This window comes from Ovis canadensis, chromosome 24 (genome assembly GCF_042477335.2).
Source record: "Ovis canadensis isolate MfBH-ARS-UI-01 breed Bighorn chromosome 24, ARS-UI_OviCan_v2, whole genome shotgun sequence".
Taxonomy (NCBI): domain Eukaryota; kingdom Metazoa; phylum Chordata; class Mammalia; order Artiodactyla; family Bovidae; genus Ovis; species Ovis canadensis.
Window position 1 is genome coordinate 2868114 of NC_091268.1, and position 19049 is coordinate 2887162.

Consider the following 19049-nt stretch of genomic DNA (forward strand, 5'->3'; position numbering starts at 1 on the left):
GGCAGTGCAGGGAAAACAGGTTCCTCTGGAATGGACTGACACATCTGGGGGACTCTTGGAATGGTGGCACGACCCTGGAGTTCCTCTCGCCTTTCCTGTGGAGAGCGCCTCCTCTTGAGATGCGACGGGAACGCCGGGAATTCTTTCCCTACGAAATAGGGAAAGGATACCTCATCTCGAGCTAGGAGGCGGAAACGGGGCTCCCCTGGATGTGTGCGGGACCCTCGGGCTTACTCTCGAGTGGAGACGGTATGTCGGGGAACTTCTTGAGTTGCAGCAAGGGTGTGAAGGACCCTTTGGAAGTTCCAGTGGTTAGATGTGATTAGCCTCGAGAAGCCTCAGCGGAAATGGGCCTCATCTCGCCTGCAGGGCAAAACCTCCTGGATTTTCTCGACTTGCGGCAGGTGCTCTCCACTTATGACGGGGACCTCAGGGACCCGCTCTGGTGGCCTCAGGAATGGCCAGTCCCCATGCGAGTTCCTCGGGGGCCTCTCGGGATTCCTCTCCCTTCGATGCCGGGGCCTAAGACCTTGTGTGGATTCGGGGCCGGAACCTGAGGATTCCTCTCCAGTGCTGACATGGATCTTGGGGTACTTCTGGAGTCTCCCCAGGGGAGTCAGTCCTCGTCTCGAATGCGGGCATGCACTTGTGCTTTCCTCCAGAGCGGTAGCAGCAGTGTCACGCAGTCCGCCGCGTGGATCAAAGGATCTATGGTTTTCCCTCGAGTCTTTCCCACGAGGCTTTCCCACGAGGCTTTCCCACAGGGCTGTCCCACGTGCACACGTGGTGGGAGTCGATCCTCGGCTTGAACGTCAAGGCAGTTCAGGGAAATCAGGTTCCTCTGGAATGGACTGACACATCTGGGGGACTTTTGGAATGGTGGCACGACCCTGGAGTTCCTCTCGCCTTTCCTGTGGAGAGCGCCTCCTCTTGAGATGCGAAGGAATCGCCGGGAATTCTTTCCCTACGAAACAGGGAAAGGATCCCTCATTTTCAGCTAGGAGGCGGAAACGGGGCTCCCCTGGATGTGTGCGGCACCGCACGGGCTTCCTCTCGAGTGGAGACGGGTAAGTCGCGGAACTGCTTGAGTTGCAGCAAGGGTGTGAAGAACCCTTTGGAAGTTCCAGTGGTTAGATGTGATTAGCCTCGAGAAGCCTCAATGGAAATGGGCCTCATCTCGCCTGGAGGGCAAAACCTCCTGGATTTTCTCGAGTTGCGGCAGGTGCTCTCGTCTTACGACGCGACCTCAGGGACCCGCTCTGGTGGCCTCAGGAAAGGCCAGTCCCCATGCGAGTTCCTCGGTGGCCTCTCCGGATTCCTCTCCCGTCGATGCCGGGGCCTAAGACCTTGTGTGGAGTCGGGGCCGGAACCTGAGGATTCCTCTCCAGTGCTGACATGGCTCTTGGGGTACTTCTGGAGTCTCCCCAGGGGAGTCAGTCCTCGTCTCGAATGCGGGCATGCACTTGCGCTTTCCTCCAGAGCGGTAGCAGCAGTGTCACGCAGTCCGCCGCGTGGATCAAAGGATCTATGGTTTTCCCTCGAGTCTTTCCCACGAGGCTTTCCCACGAGGCTTTCCCACAGGGCTGTCCCACGTGCACACGTGGTGGGAATCGATCCTCGGCTTGAACGTCAAGGCAGTACAGGGAAAAGAGGTTCCTCTGGAATAGACTGACACATCTGGGGTCTCTTGGAATGGTGGCACGACCCTGGAGTTCCTCTCGGCTTTCCTTTGGAGAGCGCCTCCTCTTGAGATGCGACGGGAACGCCGGGAATTCTTTCCCTACGAAACAGCGAAAGGATCCCTCATTTTGAGCTACGAGGCGGAAACGGGGCTCCTCTGGATGTGTGCGGGACCCTCGTGCTTCCTCTCGAGTTTAGACGGGTATGTCGGGGAACTTCTTGAGTTGCAGCAAGGGTGTGAAGGACCCTTTGGAAGTTCCAGTGGTTAGATGTGATTAGCCTCGAGAAGCCTCAGCGGAAATGGCCCTCATCTCGCCTGGAGGGCAAAACCTCCTGGATTTTCTCGAGTTGCGGCAGGTGCTCTCGACTTACGACGGGGACCTCAGGGACCCGCTCTGGTGGCCTCAGGAAAGGCCAGTCCCCATGCGAGTTCCTCGGGGGCCTCTTGGGATTCCTCTCCCTTCGATGCCGGGGCCTAAGACCTTGTGTGGAGTCGGGGCCGGAACTTGAGGATTCCTCTCCAGTGCTGACATGGATCTTGGGGTACTTCTGGAGTCTCCCCAGGGGAGTCAGTCCTCGTCTCGAATGCGGGCATGCACTTGCGCTTTCCTCCAGAGCGGTAGCAGAGTGTCACGCAGTCCGCCGCGTGGATCAAAGGATCTATGGTTTTCCCTCGAGTCTTTCCCACGAGGCTGTCCCAGGAGGCTTTCCCACAGGGCTGTTCCACGTGCACACGTGGTGGGAGTCGATCCTCGGCTTGAACGTCAAGGCAGTGCAGGGAAAACAGGTTCCTCTGGAATGGACTGACACATCTGGGGGACTCTTGGAATGGTGGCACGACCCTGGAGTTCCTCTCCCCTTTCCTGTGGAGAGCGCCTCCTCTTGAGATGCGACGGGAACGCCGGGAATTCTTTCCCTACGAAACAGGGAAGGATCCCTAATTTCGAGCTAGGAGGTGGAAACGGGGCTCCCCTGGATGTGTGCGGCACCCCACGTGAATCCTCTCGAGTGGAGACGGGTATGTCGGGGAACTTCTCGAGTTGCAGCAAGGGTGTGAAGGACCCTTTGGAAGTTCCAGTGGTTAGATGTGATTAGCCTCGAGAAGCCTCAGCGGAAATGGGCCTCATCTTGCCTGGAGGTCAAAACCTCCTGGATTTTCTCGAGTTGCGGCAGGTGCTCTCGACTTATGATGGGGACCTCAGGGACCCGCCCTGGTGGCCTCAGGAAAGGCCAGTCCCCATGCGAGTTCCTCGGGGGCCTCTTGGGATTCCTCTCCCGTCGATGCCGGGGCCTAAGACCTTGTGTGGAGTCGGGGCCGGAACCTGAGGATTCCTCTCCAGTGCTGACATGGATCTTGGGGTACTTCTGGAGTCTCCCCAGGGGAGTCAGTCCTCATCTCGAATGCGGGCATGCCCTTGCGCTTTCCTCCAGAGCTGTAGCAGCAGTGTTACGCTGTCGGCCGCGTGGATCAAAGGATCTATGGTTTTCCCTCGAGTCTTTCCCACGAGGCTTTCCCACGAGGCTTTCCCACAGGGCTGTCCCACGTGCACACGTGGTGGGAGTCGATCCTCGGCTTGAACGTCAAGGCAGTGCAGGGAAAACAGGTTCCTCTTGAATGGACAGACACATCTGGGGGACTCTTGGAATGGTGGCACGACCCTGGAGTTCCTCTAGTCTTTCCTATGGAGAGCGCCTCCTCTTGAGATGCGACGGGAACGCCGGGAATTCTTTCCCTACGAAACAGGGAAAGGATCCCTCATCTCGAGCTAGGAGGCGGAAACGGGGCTCCCCTGGATGTGTGCGGAACCCCACGTGCTTCCTCTCGAGTGGAGACGGGTATGTCGGGGAACTTCTTGAGTTGCAGCAAGGGTGTGAAGGACCCTTTGGAAGTTCCAGTGGTTAGATGTGATTAGCCTCGAGAAGCCTCAGCAGAAATGGGCCTCATCTCGCCTGGAGGGCAAAACCTCCTGGATTTTCTCGAGTTGCGGCAGGTGCTCTCGACTTACGACGGGGACCTCAGGGACCCGCTCTGGTGGCCTCAGGAAAGGCCAGTCCCCATGCGAGTTCCTCGGGGGCCTCTCGGGATTCCTCTCCCGTCGATGCCGGGGCCTAAGACCTTGTGTGGATTCGGGGCCGGAACCTGAGGATTCCTCTCCAGTGCTGACATGGATCTTGGGGTACTTCTGGAGTCTCCCCAGGGGAGTCAGTCCTCGTCTCGAATGCGGGCATGCACTTGCGCTTTCCTCCAGAGCGGTAGCAGCAGTGTCACGCAGTCCGCCGCGTGGATCAAAGGATCTATGGTTTTCCCTCGAGTCTTTCCCACGAGGCTTTCCCACGAGGCTTTCCCACAGGGCTGTCCCACGTGCACACGTGGTGGGAGTCGATCCTCGGCTTGAACGTCAAGGCAGTACAGGAAAAAGAGGTTCCTCTGGAATGGACTGACACATCTGGGGTCTCTTGGAATGGTAGCAGGACCCTGGAGTTCCTCTCGCCTTTCCTGTGGAGAGCGCCTCCTCTTGACATGCGACGGGAACGCCGGGAATTCTTTCCCTACGAAACAGGGAAAGGATCCCTCATTTCGAGCTAGGAGGCAGAAACGGGGCTCCTCTGGATGTGTGCGGGACCCTCGTGCTTCCTCTCGAGTGGAGACGGGTATGTCGGGGAACTTCTTGAGTTGCAGCAAGGGTGTGAAAGACCCTTTGGAAGTTCCAGTGGTTAGATGTGATTAGCCTCGAGAAGCCTCAGCGGAAATGGGCCTCATCTCGCCTGGAGGGCAAAACCTCCTGGGTTTTCTCGAGTTGCGGCAGGTGCTCTCGACTTACGACGGGGACCTCAGGGACCCCCTCTGGTGGCCTCAGGAAAGGCCAGTCCCCATGCGAGTTCCTCGGGGGCCTCTCGGGATTCCTCTCCCGTCGATGCTGGGGCCTAAGACCTTGTGTGGAGTCGGGGCCGGAACCTGAGGATTCCTCTCCAGTGCTGAGATGGTTCTTGGGGTACTTCTGGAGTCTCCCCAGGGGAGTCAGTCCTCGTCTCGAATGCGGGCATGCACTTGTGCTTTCCTCCAGAGCGGTAGCAGCAGTGTCACGCAGTCCGCCGCGTGGATCAAAGGATCTATGGTTTTCCCTCGAGTCTTTCCCACGAGGCTTTCCCACGAGGCTTTCCCACAGGGCTGTCCCACGTGCACACGTGGTGGGAGTCGATCCTCGGCTTGAACGTCAAGGCAGTTCAGGGAAATCAGGTTCCTCTGGAATGGACTGACACATCTGGGGGACTTTTGGAATGGTGGCACGACCCTGGAGTTCCTCTCGCCTTTCCTGTGGAGAGCGCCTCCTCTTGAGATGCGAAGGAATCGCCGGGAATTCTTTCCCTACGAAACAGGGAAAGGATCCCTCATTTTCAGCTAGGAGGCGGAAACGGGGCTCCCCTGGATGTGTGCGGCACCGCACGGGCTTCCTCTCGAGTGGAGACGGGTATGTCGCGGAACTGCTTGAGTTGCAGCAAGGGTGTGAAGAACCCTTTGGAAGTTCCAGTGGTTAGATGTGATTAGCCTCGAGAAGCCTCAATGGAAATGGGCCTCATCTCGCCTGGAGAGCAAAACCTCATGGATTTTCTCGAGTTGCGGCAGGTGCTCTCGACTTACGACGCGACCTCAGGGACCCGCTCTGGTGGCCTCAGGAAAGGCCAGTCCCCATGCGAGTTCCTCGGTGGCCTCTCCGGATTCCTCTCCCGTCGATGCCGGGGCCTAAGACCTTGTGTGGAGTCGGGGCCGGAACCTGAGGATTCCTCTCCAGTGCTGACATGGCTCTTGGGGTACTTCTGGAGTCTCCCCAGGGGAGTCAGTCCTCGTCTCGAATGCGGGCATGCACTTGCGCTTTCCTCCAGAGCGGTAGCAGCAGTGTCACGCAGTCCACCGCGTGGATCAAAGGATCTATGGTTTTCCCTCGAGTCTTTCCCACGAGGCTTTTCCACGAGGCTTTCCCACAGGGCTGTCCCACGTGCACACGTTGTGGGAGTCGATCCTCGGCTTGAACGTCAAGGCAGTGCAGGGAAAACAGATTCCTTAGTAATGGACTGACACATCTGGGGGTCTCTTGGAATGCTGGCACGACCCTGGAGTTCCTCTCCCCTTTCCTGTGGAGAGCGCCTCCTCTTGAGATGCGACGGGAACGCCGGGAATTCTTTCCCTACGAAACAGGGAAGGATCCCTAATTTCGAGCTAGGAGGCGGAAACGGGGCTCCCCTGGATGTGTGCGGGACCCCACGTGAATCCTCTCGAGTGGAGACGGGTATGTCGGGGAACTTCTCGAGTTGCAGCAAGGGTGTGAAGGACCCTTTGGAAGTTCCAGTGGTTAGATGTGATTAGCCTCGAGAAGCCTCAGCGGAAATGGGCCTCATCTTGCCTGGAGGTCAAAACCTCCTGGATTTTCTCGAGTTGCGGCAGGTGCTCTCGACTTATGATGGGGACCTCAGGGACCCGCCCTGGTGGCCTCAGGAAAGGCCAGTCCCCATGCGAGTTCCTCGGGGGCCTCTTGGGATTCCTCTCCCGTCGATGCCGGGGCCTAAGACCTTGTGTGGAGTCGGGGCCGGAACCTGAGGATTCCTCTCCAGTGCTGACATGGATCTTGGGGTACTTCTGGAGTCTCCCCAGGGGAGTCAGTCCTCATCTCGAATGCGGGCATGCCCTTGCGCTTTCCTCCAGAGCTGTAGCAGCAGTGTTACGCTGTCGGCCGCGTGGATCAAAGGATCTATGGTTTTCCCTCGAGTCTTTCCCACGAGGCTTTCCCACGAGGCTTTCCCACAGGGCTGTCCCACGTGCACACGTGGTGGGAGTCGATCCTCGGCTTGAACGTCAAGGCAGTGCAGGGAAAACAGGTTCCTCTTGAATGGACAGACACATCTGGGGGACTCTTGGAATGGTGGCACGACCCTGGAGTTCCTCTAGTCTTTCCTATGGAGAGCGCCTCCTCTTGAGATGCGACGGGAACGCCGGGAATTCTTTCCCTACGAAACAGGGAAAGGATCCCTCATCTCGAGCTAGGAGGCGGAAACGGGGCTCCCCTGGATGTGTGCGGAACCCCACGTGCTTCCTCTCGAGTGGAGACGGGTATGTCGGGGAACTTCTTGAGTTGCAGCAAGGGTGTGAAGGACCCTTTGGAAGTTCCAGTGGTTAGATGTGATTAGCCTCGAGAAGCCTCAGCAGAAATGGGCCTCATCTCGCCTGGAGGGCAAAACCTCCTGGATTTTCTCGAGTTGCGGCAGGTGCTCTCGACTTACGACGGGGACCTCAGGGACCCGCTCTGGTGGCCTCAGGAAAGGCCAGTCCCCATGCGAGTTCCTCGGGGGCCTCTCGGGATTCCTCTCCCGTCGATGCCGGGGCCTAAGACCTTGTGTGGATTCGGGGCCGGAACCTGAGGATTCCTCTCCAGTGCTGACATGGATCTTGGGGTACTTCTGGAGTCTCCCCAGGGGAGTCAGTCCTCGTCTCGAATGCGGGCATGCACTTGCGCTTTCCTCCAGAGCGGTAGCAGCAGTGTCACGCAGTCCGCCGCGTGGATCAAAGGATCTATGGTTTTCCCTCGAGTCTTTCCCACGAGGCTTTCCCACGAGGCTTTCCCACAGGGCTGTCCCACGTGCACACGTGGTGGGAGTCGATCCTCGGCTTGAACGTCAAGGCAGTACAGGAAAAAGAGGTTCCTCTGGAATGGACTGACACATCTGGGGTCTCTTGGAATGGTAGCAGGACCCTGGAGTTCCTCTCGCCTTTCCTGTGGAGAGCGCCTCCTCTTGACATGCGACGGGAACGCCGGGAATTCTTTCCCTACGAAACAGGGAAAGGATCCCTCATTTCGAGCTAGGAGGCAGAAACGGGGCTCCTCTGGATGTGTGCGGGACCCTCGTGCTTCCTCTCGAGTGGAGACGGGTATGTCGGGGAACTTCTTGAGTTGCAGCAAGGGTGTGAAAGACCCTTTGGAAGTTCCAGTGGTTAGATGTGATTAGCCTCGAGAAGCCTCAGCGGAAATGGGCCTCATCTCGCCTGGAGGGCAAAACCTCCTGGGTTTTCTCGAGTTGCGGCAGGTGCTCTCGACTTACGACGGGGACCTCAGGGACCCCCTCTGGTGGCCTCAGGAAAGGCCAGTCCCCATGCGAGTTCCTCGGGGGCCTCTCGGGATTCCTCTCCCGTCGATGCTGGGGCCTAAGACCTTGTGTGGAGTCGGGGCCGGAACCTGAGGATTCCTCTCCAGTGCTGAGATGGTTCTTGGGGTACTTCTGGAGTCTCCCCAGGGGAGTCAGTCCTCGTCTCGAATGCGGGCATGCACTTGCGCTTTCCTCCAGAGCGGTAGCAGCAGTGTCACGCAGTCCGCCGCGTGGATCAAAGGATCTATGGTTTTCCCTTGAGTCTTTCCCACGAGGCTGTCCCACGAGGCTTTCCCACAGGGCTGTCCCACGTGCAAACGTGTGGGAGTCGATCCTCGGCTTTAAGTCAAGGCAGTTCAGGGAAAACAGGTTCCTCTGGAATGGACTGACACATCTGGGAGACTATTGGAATGGTGGCACGACCCTGGAGTTCCTCTCGCCTTTCCTGTGGAGAGCGCCTCCTCTTGAGATGCGACGGGAACGCCGGGAATTCTTTCCCTACGAAACAGAGATAGGATCCCTCATCTCGAACTAGGAGGCGGAAACGGGGCTCCCCTGGATTTGTGCGGGACCCCACGTGCTTCCTCTCGAGTGGAGACGGGTATGTCGGGGAACTTCTTGAGTTGCAGCAAGGGTGTGAAGGACCCTTTGGAAGTTCCAGTGGTTAGAAGTGATTGGCCTCGAGAAGCCTCAGCGGAAATGGGCCTCATCTCGCCTGGAGGGCAAAACCTCCTGGATTTTTTCTAGTTGCGGCAGGTGCTCTCGACTTACGACGCGGACCACAGGGACCCGCTCTGGTGGCCTCAGGAAAGGCCAGTCCCCATGCGAGTTCCTCGGGGGCCTCTCGGGATTCCTCTCCCGTCGATGCCGGGGCCTAAGACCTTGTGTGGAGTCGGGGCCGGAACCTGAGGATTCCTCTCCAGTGCTGACATGGATCTTGGGGTACTTCTGGAGTCTCCCCAGGGGAGTCAGTCCTCGTCTCGAATGCGGGCATGCACTTGCGCTTTCCTCCAGAGCGGTAGCAGCAGTGTCACGCAGTCCGCCGCGTGGATCAAAGGATCTATGGTTTTCCCTCGAGGCTTTCCCACGAGGCTTTCCCACGAGGCTTTCCCACAGGGCTGTCCCACGTGCACACGTGGTGGGAGTCGATCCTCGGCTTGAACGTCAAGGCAGTGCAGGGAAAACAGGTTCCTCTGGAATGGACTGACACATCTGGGGGTCTCTTGGAATGGTGGCACGACTCTGGAGTTCCTCTTCCCTTTCCTGTGGAGAGCGCCTCCTCTTGAGATGCGACGGGAACGCCGGGAATTCTTTCCCTACGAAACAGGGAAAGGATCCCTCATCTCGAACTTGGAGGCGGAAACGGGGCTCCCCTGGATGTGTGCGGGACCCCACGTGCTTCCTCTCGAGTGGAGACGGGTATGCCGCGGAACTGCTTGAGTTGCAGCAAGGGTGTGAAGGACCCTTTGGAAGTTCCAGTGGTTAGATGTGATTAGCCTCGATAAGCCTCAGCGGAAATGTACCTCTTCTCGCCTGGAGGGCAAAACCTCCTGGATTTTCTCGAGTTGCGGCAGGTGCTCTCGACTTACGACGGGGACCTCGGGGACCCGCTCTGGTGGCCTCAGGAAAGGCCAGTCCCCATGCGAGTTCCTCGGGGGCCTCTCGGGATTCCTTTCCCGTTGATGCCGGTGCCTAAGACCTTGTGTGGAGTCGGGGCCGGAACCTGAGGATTCCTCTCCAGTGCTGACTTGGATCTTGGGGTACTTCTGGAGTCTCCCCAGGGGAGTCAGTCCTCGTCTCGAATGCGGGCATGCACTTGCGCTTTCCTCCAGAGCGGTAGCAGCAGTGTCACGCAGTCCGCCGCGTGGATCAAAGGATCTATGGTTTTCCCTCGAGTCTTTCCCACGAGGCTTTCCCACGAGGCTTTCCCACAGGGCTGTCCCACGTGCACACGTGTTGGGAGTCGATCCTCGGCTTGAACGTCAAGGCAGTGCAGGGAAAACAGGTTCCTCTGGAATGGACTGACACATCTGGGGGACTCTTGGAATGGTGGCACGACCCTGGAGTTCCTCTCGCCTTTCCTGTGGAGAGCGCCTCCTCTTGAGATGCGACGGGAACGCCGGGAATTCTTTCCCTACGAAATAGGGAAAGGATACCTCATCTCGATCTAGGAGGCGGAAACGGGGCTCCCCTGGATGTGTGCGGGACCCTCGGGCTTCCTCTCGAGTGGAGACGGTATGTCGGGGAACTTCTTGAGTTGCAGCAAGGGTGTGAAGGACCCTTGGGAAGTTCCAGTGGTTAGATGTGATTAGCCTCGAGAAGCCTCAGCGGAAATGGGCCTCATCTCGCCTGCAGGGCAAAACCTCCTGGATTTTCTCGACTTGCGGCAGGTGCTCTCCACTTATGACGGGGACCTCAGGGACCCGCTCTGGTGGCCTCAGGAATGGCCAGTCCCCATGCGAGTTCCTCGGGGCCCTCTCGGGATTCCTCTCCCTTCGATGCCGGGGCCTAAGACCTTGTGTGGATTCGGGGCCGGAACCTGAGGATTCCTCTCCAGTGCTGACATGGATCTTGGGGTACTTCTGGAGTCTCCCCAGGGGAGTCAGTCCTCGTCTCGAATGCGGGCATGCACTTGTGCTTTCCTCCAGAGCGGTAGCAGCAGTGTCACGCAGTCCGCCGCGTGGATCAAAGGATCTATGGTTTTCCCTCGAGTCTTTCCCACGACGCTTTCCCACGAGGCTTTCCCACACGTCTGTCCCACGTGCACACGTGGTGGGAGTCGATCCTCGGCTTGAACGTCAAGGCAGTGCAGGGAAAACAGGTTCCTCTGGAATGGACTGACACATCTGGGGGACTCTTGGAATGGTGGCACGACCCTGGAGTTCCTCTCCCCTTTCCTGTGGAGAGCGCCTCGTCTTGAGATGCGACGGGAACGCCGGGAATTCTTTCCCTATGAAACAGGGAAAGGATCCCTCATCTCGAGCTAGGAGGCCGAAACGGGGCTCCCCTGGATGTGTGTGGGACCCTCGTGCTTCCTCTCGAGTGGAGACGGGTATGTCGGGGAACTTCTTGAGTTGCAGCAAGGGTGAGAAGGACCCTTTGGATGTTCCAGTGGTTAGATGTGATTAGCCTGGAGAAGCCTCAGCGGAAATGGGCCTCATCTCGCCTGGAGGGCAAAACCTCCTGGATTTTCTCGACTTGCGGCAGGTGCTCTCGACTTACGACGGGGACCTCAGGGACCCGCTCTGGTGGCCTCAGGAAAGGCCAGTCCCCATGCGAGTTCCTCGGGGGCTTCTCGGGATTCCTCTCCCGTCGATGCCGGGGCCTAAGACCTTGTGTGGAGTCGGGGCCGGAACCTGAGGATTCCTCTCCAGTGCTGACATGGATCTTGGGGGTACTTCTGGAGTCTCCCCAGGGGAGTCAGTCCTCGACTCGAATGCGGGCATGCACTTGCGCTTTCCTCCAGAGCGGTAGCAGCAGTGTCACGCAGTCCGCCGCGTGGATCAAAGGATCTATGGTTTTCCCTCGAGTCTTTCCCACGAGGCTTTCCCACGAGGCTTTCCCACAGGGCTGTACCACGTGCACACGTGTTGGGAGTAGATCCTCGGCTTGAACGTCAAGGCAGTGCAGGGAAAACAGGTTCCTCTGGAATGGACTGACACATCTGGGGGACTCTTGGAATGGTGGCACGACCCTGGAGTTCCTCTCGCCTTTCCTGTGGAGAGCGCCTCCTCTTGAGATGCGACGGGAACGCCGGGAATTCTTTCCCTACGAAACAGGGAAAGGATCCCTCATCTCGAGCTAGGAGGCGGAAACGGGGCTCCCCTGGATGTGTGCGGGACCCTCGTGCTTCCTCTAGAGTGGAGACGGGTATGTCCGGGAACTTCTTGAGTTGCAGCAAGGGTGAGAAGGACCCTTTGGATGTTCCAGTGGTCAGATGTGTTTAGCCTCGAGAAGCCTCAGCGGAAATGGGCCTCATCTCGCCTGGAGGGCAAAACCTCCTGGATTTTCTCGAGTTGCGGCAGGTGCTCTCGACTTACGACGGGGACCTCAGGGACCCGCTCTGGTGGCCTCAGGAAAGGCCAGTCCCCATGCGAGTTCCTCGGGGGCCTCTCGGGATTCCTCTCCCGTCGATGCCGGGGCCTAAGACCTTGCGTGGAGTCGGGGCCGGAACATGAGGATTCCTCTCCAGTGCTGACAAGGATCTTGGGGTACTTCTGGAGTCTCCCCAGAGGAGTCAGTCCTCGTCTCGAATGCGGGCATGCACTTGCGCTTTCCTCCAGAGCGGTAGCAGCAGTGTCACTCAGTCCGCCGCGTAGATCAATGGATCTATGGTTTTCCCTCGAGTCTTTCCCACGAGGCTTTCCCACGATGCTTTCCCACAGGGCTGTCCCACGTGCACACGTGGTGGGAGTCGATCCTCGGCTTGAACGTCAAGGCAGTGCAGGGAAAACAGCTTCCTCTGTAATGGACTGACACATCTGGGGGTCTCTTGGAATGGTGGCACGACCCTTGAGTTCCTCTCGCCTTTCCTGTGGAGAGCACCTCCTCTGAGATGCGACGGGAACGTCTGGAATTCTTTCCCTACGAAACAGGGAAAGGATCCCTCATCTCGAGCTAGGAGGCGGAAACGGGGCTCCCCTGGATGTGTTCGGGACCCCACGTGCTTCCTCTCGAGTGGAGACGGGTAGGTGGGGAACTTCTTGAGTCGAGGCAACGGTGTGAAGGACACTTTGGAAGTTCCAGTGGTTAGATGTGATTAGCCTCGAGAAGCCTCAGCGGAAATGGGCCTCATCTCGCCTGGAGGGCAAAACCTCCTGGATTTTCTCGAGTTGCGGCAGGTGCTCTCGACTTACGACGGGAACCTCAGGGACCCGCTCTGTTGGCCTCAGGAAAGGCCAGTCCCCATGCGAGTTCCTCGGGGGCCTCTCGGGATTCCTCTCCCGTCGATGCCGGGGCCTAAGACCTTGTGTGGAATCGGGGCCAAACCTGAGGATTCCTCTCCAGTGCTGACATGGATCTTGGGGTACTTCTGGAGTCTCCCCAGGGGAGTCAGTCCTCGTCTCAAATGCGGGCATGCACTTGCGCTTTCCTCCAGGGCGGTAGCAGCAGTGTCACGCAGTCCGCCGCGTGGATCAAAGGATCTATGGTTTTCCCTCGAGTCTTTCCCACGAGGCTTTCCCACGAGGCTTTCCCACAGGGCTGTCCCACGTGCACACGTGGTGGGAGTCGATCCTCGGCTTGAACGTCAAGGCAGTGCAGGGAAAACAGGTTCCTCTGGAATGGACTGACACATCTGGGGGACTCTTGGAATGGTGGCACGACCCTGGAGTTCCTCTCGCCTTTCCTGTGGAGAGCGCCTCCTCTTGAGATGCGACGGGAACGCCGGGAATTCTTTCCCTACGAAACAGGGAAAGGATCCCTCATCTCGAGCTAGGAGGCGGAAACGGGGCTCCCCTGGATGTGTGCGGGACCCTCGTGCTTCCGCTAGAGTGGAGACGGGTATGTCCGGGAACTTCTTGAGTTGCAGCAAGGGTGAGAAGGACCCTTTGGATGTTCCAGTGGTTAGATGTGTTTAGCCTCGAGAAGCCTCAGCGGAAATGGGCCTCATCTCGCCTGGAGGGCAAAACCTCCTGGATTTTCTCGAGTTGCGGCAGGTGCTCTCGACTTACGACGGGGACCTCAGGGACCCGCTCTGGTGGCCTCAGGAAAGGCCAGTCCCCATGCGAGTTCCTCGGGGGCCTCTCGGGATTCCTCTCCCGTCGATGCCGGTGCCTAAGACCTTGTGTGGAGTCGGGGCCGGAACCTGAGGATTCCTCTCCAGTGCTGACATGGATCTTGGGGTACTTCTGGAGTCTCCCCAGGGGAGTCAGTCCTCATCTCGAATGCGGGCATGCCCTTGCGCTTTCCTCCAGAGCTGTAGCAGCAGTGTTACGCTGTCGGCCGCGTGGATCAAAGGATCTATGGTTTTCCCTCGAGTCTTTCCCACGAGGCTTTCCCACGAGGCTTTCCCACAGGGCTGTCCCACGTGCACACGTGGTGGGAGTCGATCCTCGGCTTGAACGTCAAGGCAGTGCAGGGAAAACAGGTTCCTCTTGAATGGACAGACACATCTGGGGGACTCTTGGAATGGTGGCACGACCCTGGAGTTCCTCTAGTCTTTCCTATGGAGAGCGCCTCCTCTTGAGATGCGACGGGAACGCCGGGAATTCTTTCCCTATGAAACAGGGAAAGGATCCCTCATCTCGAGCTAGGAGGCGGAAACGGGGCTCCCCTGGATGTGTGCGGAACCCCACGTGCTTCCTCTCGAGTGGAGACGGGTATGTCGGGGAACTTCTTGAGTTGCAGCAAGGGTGTGAAGGACCCTTTGGAAGTTCCAGTGGTTAGATGTGATTAGCCTCGAGAAGCCTCAGCAGAAATGGGCCTCATCTCGCCTGGAGGGCAAAACCTCCTGGATTTTCTCGAGTTGCGGCAGGTGCTCTCGACTTACGACGGGGACCTCAGGGACCCGCTCTGGTGGCCTCAGGAAAGGCCAGTCCCCATGCGAGTTCCTCGGGGGCCTCTCGGGATTCCTCTCCCGTCGATGCCGGGGCCTAAGACCTTGTGTGGATTCGGGGCCGGAACCTGAGGATTCCTCTCCAGTGCTGACATGGATCTTGGGGTACTTCTGGAGTCTCCCCAGGGGAGTCAGTCCTCGTCTCGAATGCGGGCATGCACTTGCGCTTTCCTCCAGAGCGGTAGCAGCAGTGTCACGCAGTCCGCCGCGTGGATCAAAGGATCTATGGTTTTCCCTCGAGTCTTTCCCACGAGGCTTTCCCACGAGGCTTTCCCACAGGGCTGTCCCACGTGCACACGTGGTGGGAGTCGATCCTCGGCTTGAACGTCAAGGCAGTACAGGAAAAAGAGGTTCCTCTGGAATGGACTGACACATCTGGGGTCTCTTGGAATGGTAGCAGGACCCTGGAGTTCCTCTCGCCTTTCCTGTGGAGAGCGCCTCCTCTTGACATGCGACGGGAACGCCGGGAATTCTTTCCCTACAAAACAGGGAAAGGATCCCTCATTTCGAGCTAGGAGGCAGAAACGGGGCTCCTCTGGATGTGTGCGGGACCCTCGTGCTTCCTCTCGAGTGGAGACGGGTATGTCGGGGAACTTCTTGAGTTGCAGCAAGGGTGTGAAAGACCCTTTGGAAGTTCCAGTGGTTAGATGTGATTAGCCTCGAGAAGCCTCAGCGGAAATGGGCCTCATCTCGCCTGGAGGGCAAAACCTCCTGGGTTTTCTCGAGTTGCGGCAGGTGCTCTCGACTTACGACGGGGACCTCAGGGACCCCCTCTGGTGGCCTCAGGAAAGGCCAGTCCCCATGCGAGTTCCTCGGGGGCCTCTCGGGATTCCTCTCCCGTCGATGCTGGGGCCTAAGACCTTGTGTGGAGTCGGGGCCGGAACCTGAGGATTCCTCTCCAGTGCTGAGATGGTTCTTGGGGTACTTCTGGAGTCTCCCCAGGGGAGTCAGTCCTCGTCTCGAATGCGGGCATGCACTTGCGCTTTCCTCCAGAGCGGTAGCAGCAGTGTCACGCAGTCCGCCGCGTGGATCAAAGGATCTATGGTTTTCCCTTGAGTCTTTCCCACGAGGCTGTCCCACGAGGCTTTCCCACAGGGCTGTCCCACGTGCAAACGTGTGGGAGTCGATCCTCGGCTTGAACGTCAAGGCAGTTCAGGGAAAACAGGTTCCTCTGGAATGGACTGACACATCTGGGAGACTCTTGGAATGGTGGCACGACCCTGGAGTTCCTCTCGCCTTTCCTGTGGAGAGCGCCTCCTCTTGAGATGCGACGGGAACGCCGGGAATTCTTTCCCTACGAAACAGAGATAGGATCCCTCATCTCGAACTAGGAGGCGGAAACGGGGCTCCCCTGGATTTGTGCGGGACCCCACGTGCTTCCTCTCGAGTGGAGACGGGTATGTCGGGGAACTTCTTGAGTTGCAGCAAGGGTGTGAAGGACCCTTTGGAAGTTCCAGTGGTTAGATGTCATTAGCCTCGAGAAGCTTCAGCGGAATGGGCCTCATCTCGCCTGGAGGGCAAAACCTCCTGGATTTTCTCGAGTTGCGGCAGGTGCTCTCGACTTACGACGGGGACCACAGGGCCCCGCTCTGGTGGCCTCAGGAAAGGCCAGTCCCCATGCGAGTTCCTCGGGGGCCTCTCGGGATTCCTCTCCCGTCGATGCCGGGGCCTAAGACCTTGTGTGGAGTCGGGGCCGGAACCTGAGGATTCCTCTCCAGTGCTGACATGGATCTTGGGGTACTTCTGGAGTCTCCCCAGGGGATTCAGTCCTCGTCTCGAATGCGGGCATGCCCTTGCGCTTTCCTCCAGAGCGGTAGCAGCAGTGTCACGCAGTCCGCCGCGTGGATCAAAGGATCTATGGTTTTCCCTCGAGTCTTTCCCACGAGGCTTTCCCACGAGCCTTTCCCACAGGGCTGTCCCACGTGCACACGTGGTGGGAGTCGATCCTCGGCTTGAACGTCAAGGCAGTGCAGGGAAAACAGGTTCCTCTGGAATGGACTGACACATCTGGGGGACTCTTGGAATGGTGGCACGACCCTGGAGTTCCTCTCGCCTTTCCTGTGGAGAGCGCCTCCTCTTGAGATGCGACGGGAACGCCGGGAATCTTTCCCTACGAAACAGGGAAAGGATCCGTCATCTCGAGCTAGGAGGCGGAAACGGGGCTCCCCTGGATGTGTGCGGGACCCCACGTGCTTCCTCTCGAGTGGAGACGGGTATGTCGGGGAACTTCTTGAGTTGCAGCAAGGGTGTGAAGGACCCTTTGGAAGTTCCAGTGGTTAGAAGTGATTGGCCTCGAGAAGCCTCAGCGGAAATGGGCCTCATCTCGCCTGGAGGGCAAAACCTCCTGGATTTTTTCTAGTTGCGGCAGGTGCTCTCGACTTACGACGCGGACCACAGGGACCCGCTCTGGTGGCCTCAGGAAAGGCCAGTCCCCATGCGAGTTCCTCGGGGGCCTCTCGGGATTCCTCTCCCGTCGATGCCGGGGCCTAAGACCTTGTGTGGAGTCAGGGCCGGAACCTGAGGATTCCTCTCCAGTGCTGACATGGATCTTGGGGTACTTCTGGAGTCTCCCCAGGGGAGTCAGTCCTCGTCTCGAATGCGGGCATGCACTTGCGCTTTCCTCCAGAGCGGTAGCAGCAGTGTCACGCAGTCCGCCGCGTGGATCAAAGGATCTATGGTTTTCCCTCGAGGCTTTCCCACGAGGCTTTCCCACGAGGCTTTCCCACAGGGCTGTCCCACGTGCACACGTGGTGGGAGTCGATCCTCGGCTTGAACGTCAAGGCAGTGCAGGGAAAACAGGTTCCTCTGGAATGGACTGACACATCTGGGGGTCTCTTGGAATGGTGGCACGACTCTGGAGTTCCTCTTCCCTTTCCTGTGGAGAGCGCCTCCTCTTGAGATGCGACGGAAACGCCGGGAATTCTTTCCCTACGAAACAGGGAAAGGATCCCTCATCTCGAACTTGGAGGCGGAAACGGGGCTCCCCTGGATGTGTGCGGGACCCCACGTGCTTCCTCTCGAGTGGAGACGGGTATGCCGCGGAACTGCTTGAGTTGCAGCAAGGGTGTGAAGGACCCTTTGGAAGTTCCAGTGGTTAGATGTGATTAGCCTCGATAAGCCTCAGCGGAAATGTACCTCTTCTCGCCTGGAGGGCAAAACCTCCTGGATTTTCTCGAGTTGCGGCAGGTGCTCTCGACTTACGACGGGGACCTCGGGGACCCGCTCTGGTGGCCTCAGGAAAGGCCAGTCCCCATGCGAGTTCCTCGGGGGCCTCTCGGGATTCCTTTCCCGTTGATGCCGGTGCCTAAGACCTTGTGTGGAGTCGGGGCCGGAACCTGAGGATTCCTCTCCAGTGCTGACTTGGATCTTGGGGTACTTCTGGAGTCTCCCCAGGGGAGTCAGTCCTCGTCTCGAATGCGGGCATGCACTTGCGCTTTCCTCCAGAGCGGTAGCAGCAGTGTCACGCAGTCCGCCGCGTGGATCAAAGGATCTATGGTTTTCCCTCGAGTCTTTCCCACGAGGCTTTCCCACGAGGCTTTCCCACAGGGCTGTCCCACGTGCACACGTGTTGGGAGTCGATCCTCGGCTTGAACGTCAAGGCAGTGCAGGGAAAACAGGTTCCTCTGGAATGGACTGACACATCTGGGGGACTCTTGGAATGGTGGCACGACCCTGGAGTTCCTCTCGCCTTTCCTGTGGAGAGCGCCTCCTCTTGAGATGCGACGGGAACGCCGGGAATTCTTTCCCTACGAAATAGGGAAAGGATACCTCATCTCGATCTAGGAGGCGGAAACGGGGCTCCCCTGGATGTGTGCGGGACCCTCGGGCTTCCTCTCGAGTGGAGACGGTATGTCGGGGAACTTCTTGAGTTGCAGCAAGGGTGTGAAGGACCCTTGGGAAGTTCCAGTGGTTAGATATGATTAGCCTCGAGAAGCCTCAGCGGAAATGGGCCTCATCTCGCCTGCAGGGCAAAACCTCCTGGATTTTCTCGACTTGCGGCAGGTGCTCTCCACTTATGACGGGGACCTCAGGGACCCGCTCTGGTGGCCTCAGGAATGGCCAGTCCCCATGCGAGTTCCTCGGGGGCCTCTCGGGATTCCTCTCCCTTCGATGCCGGGGCCTAAGACCTTGTGTGGATTCGGGGCCGGAACCTGAGGATTCCTCTCCAGTGCTGACATGGATCTTGGGGTACTTCTGGAGTCTCCCCAGGGGAGTCAGTCCTCGTCTCGAATGCGGGCATGCACTTGTGCTTTCCTCCAGAGCGGTAGCAGCAGTGTCACGCAGTCCGCCGCGTGGATCAAAGGATCTATGGTTTTCCCTCGAGTCTTTCCCACGACGCTTTCCCACGAGGCTTTCCCACAGGGCTGTCCCACGTGCACACGTGGTGGGAGTCGATCCTCGGCTTGAACGTCAAGGCAGTGCAGGGAAAACAGGTTCCTCTGGAATGGACTGACACATCTGGGGGACTCTTGGAATGGTGGCACGACCCTGGAGTTCCTCTCCCCTTTCCTGTGGAGAGCGCCTCCTCTTGAGATGCGACGGGAACGACGGGAATTCTTTCCCTACGAAACAGGGAAAGGATCCCTCATCTCGAGCTAGGAGGCCGAAACGGGGCTCCCCTGGATGTGTGCGGGACCCTCGTGCTTCCTCTCGAGTGGAGACGGGTATGTCGGGGAAC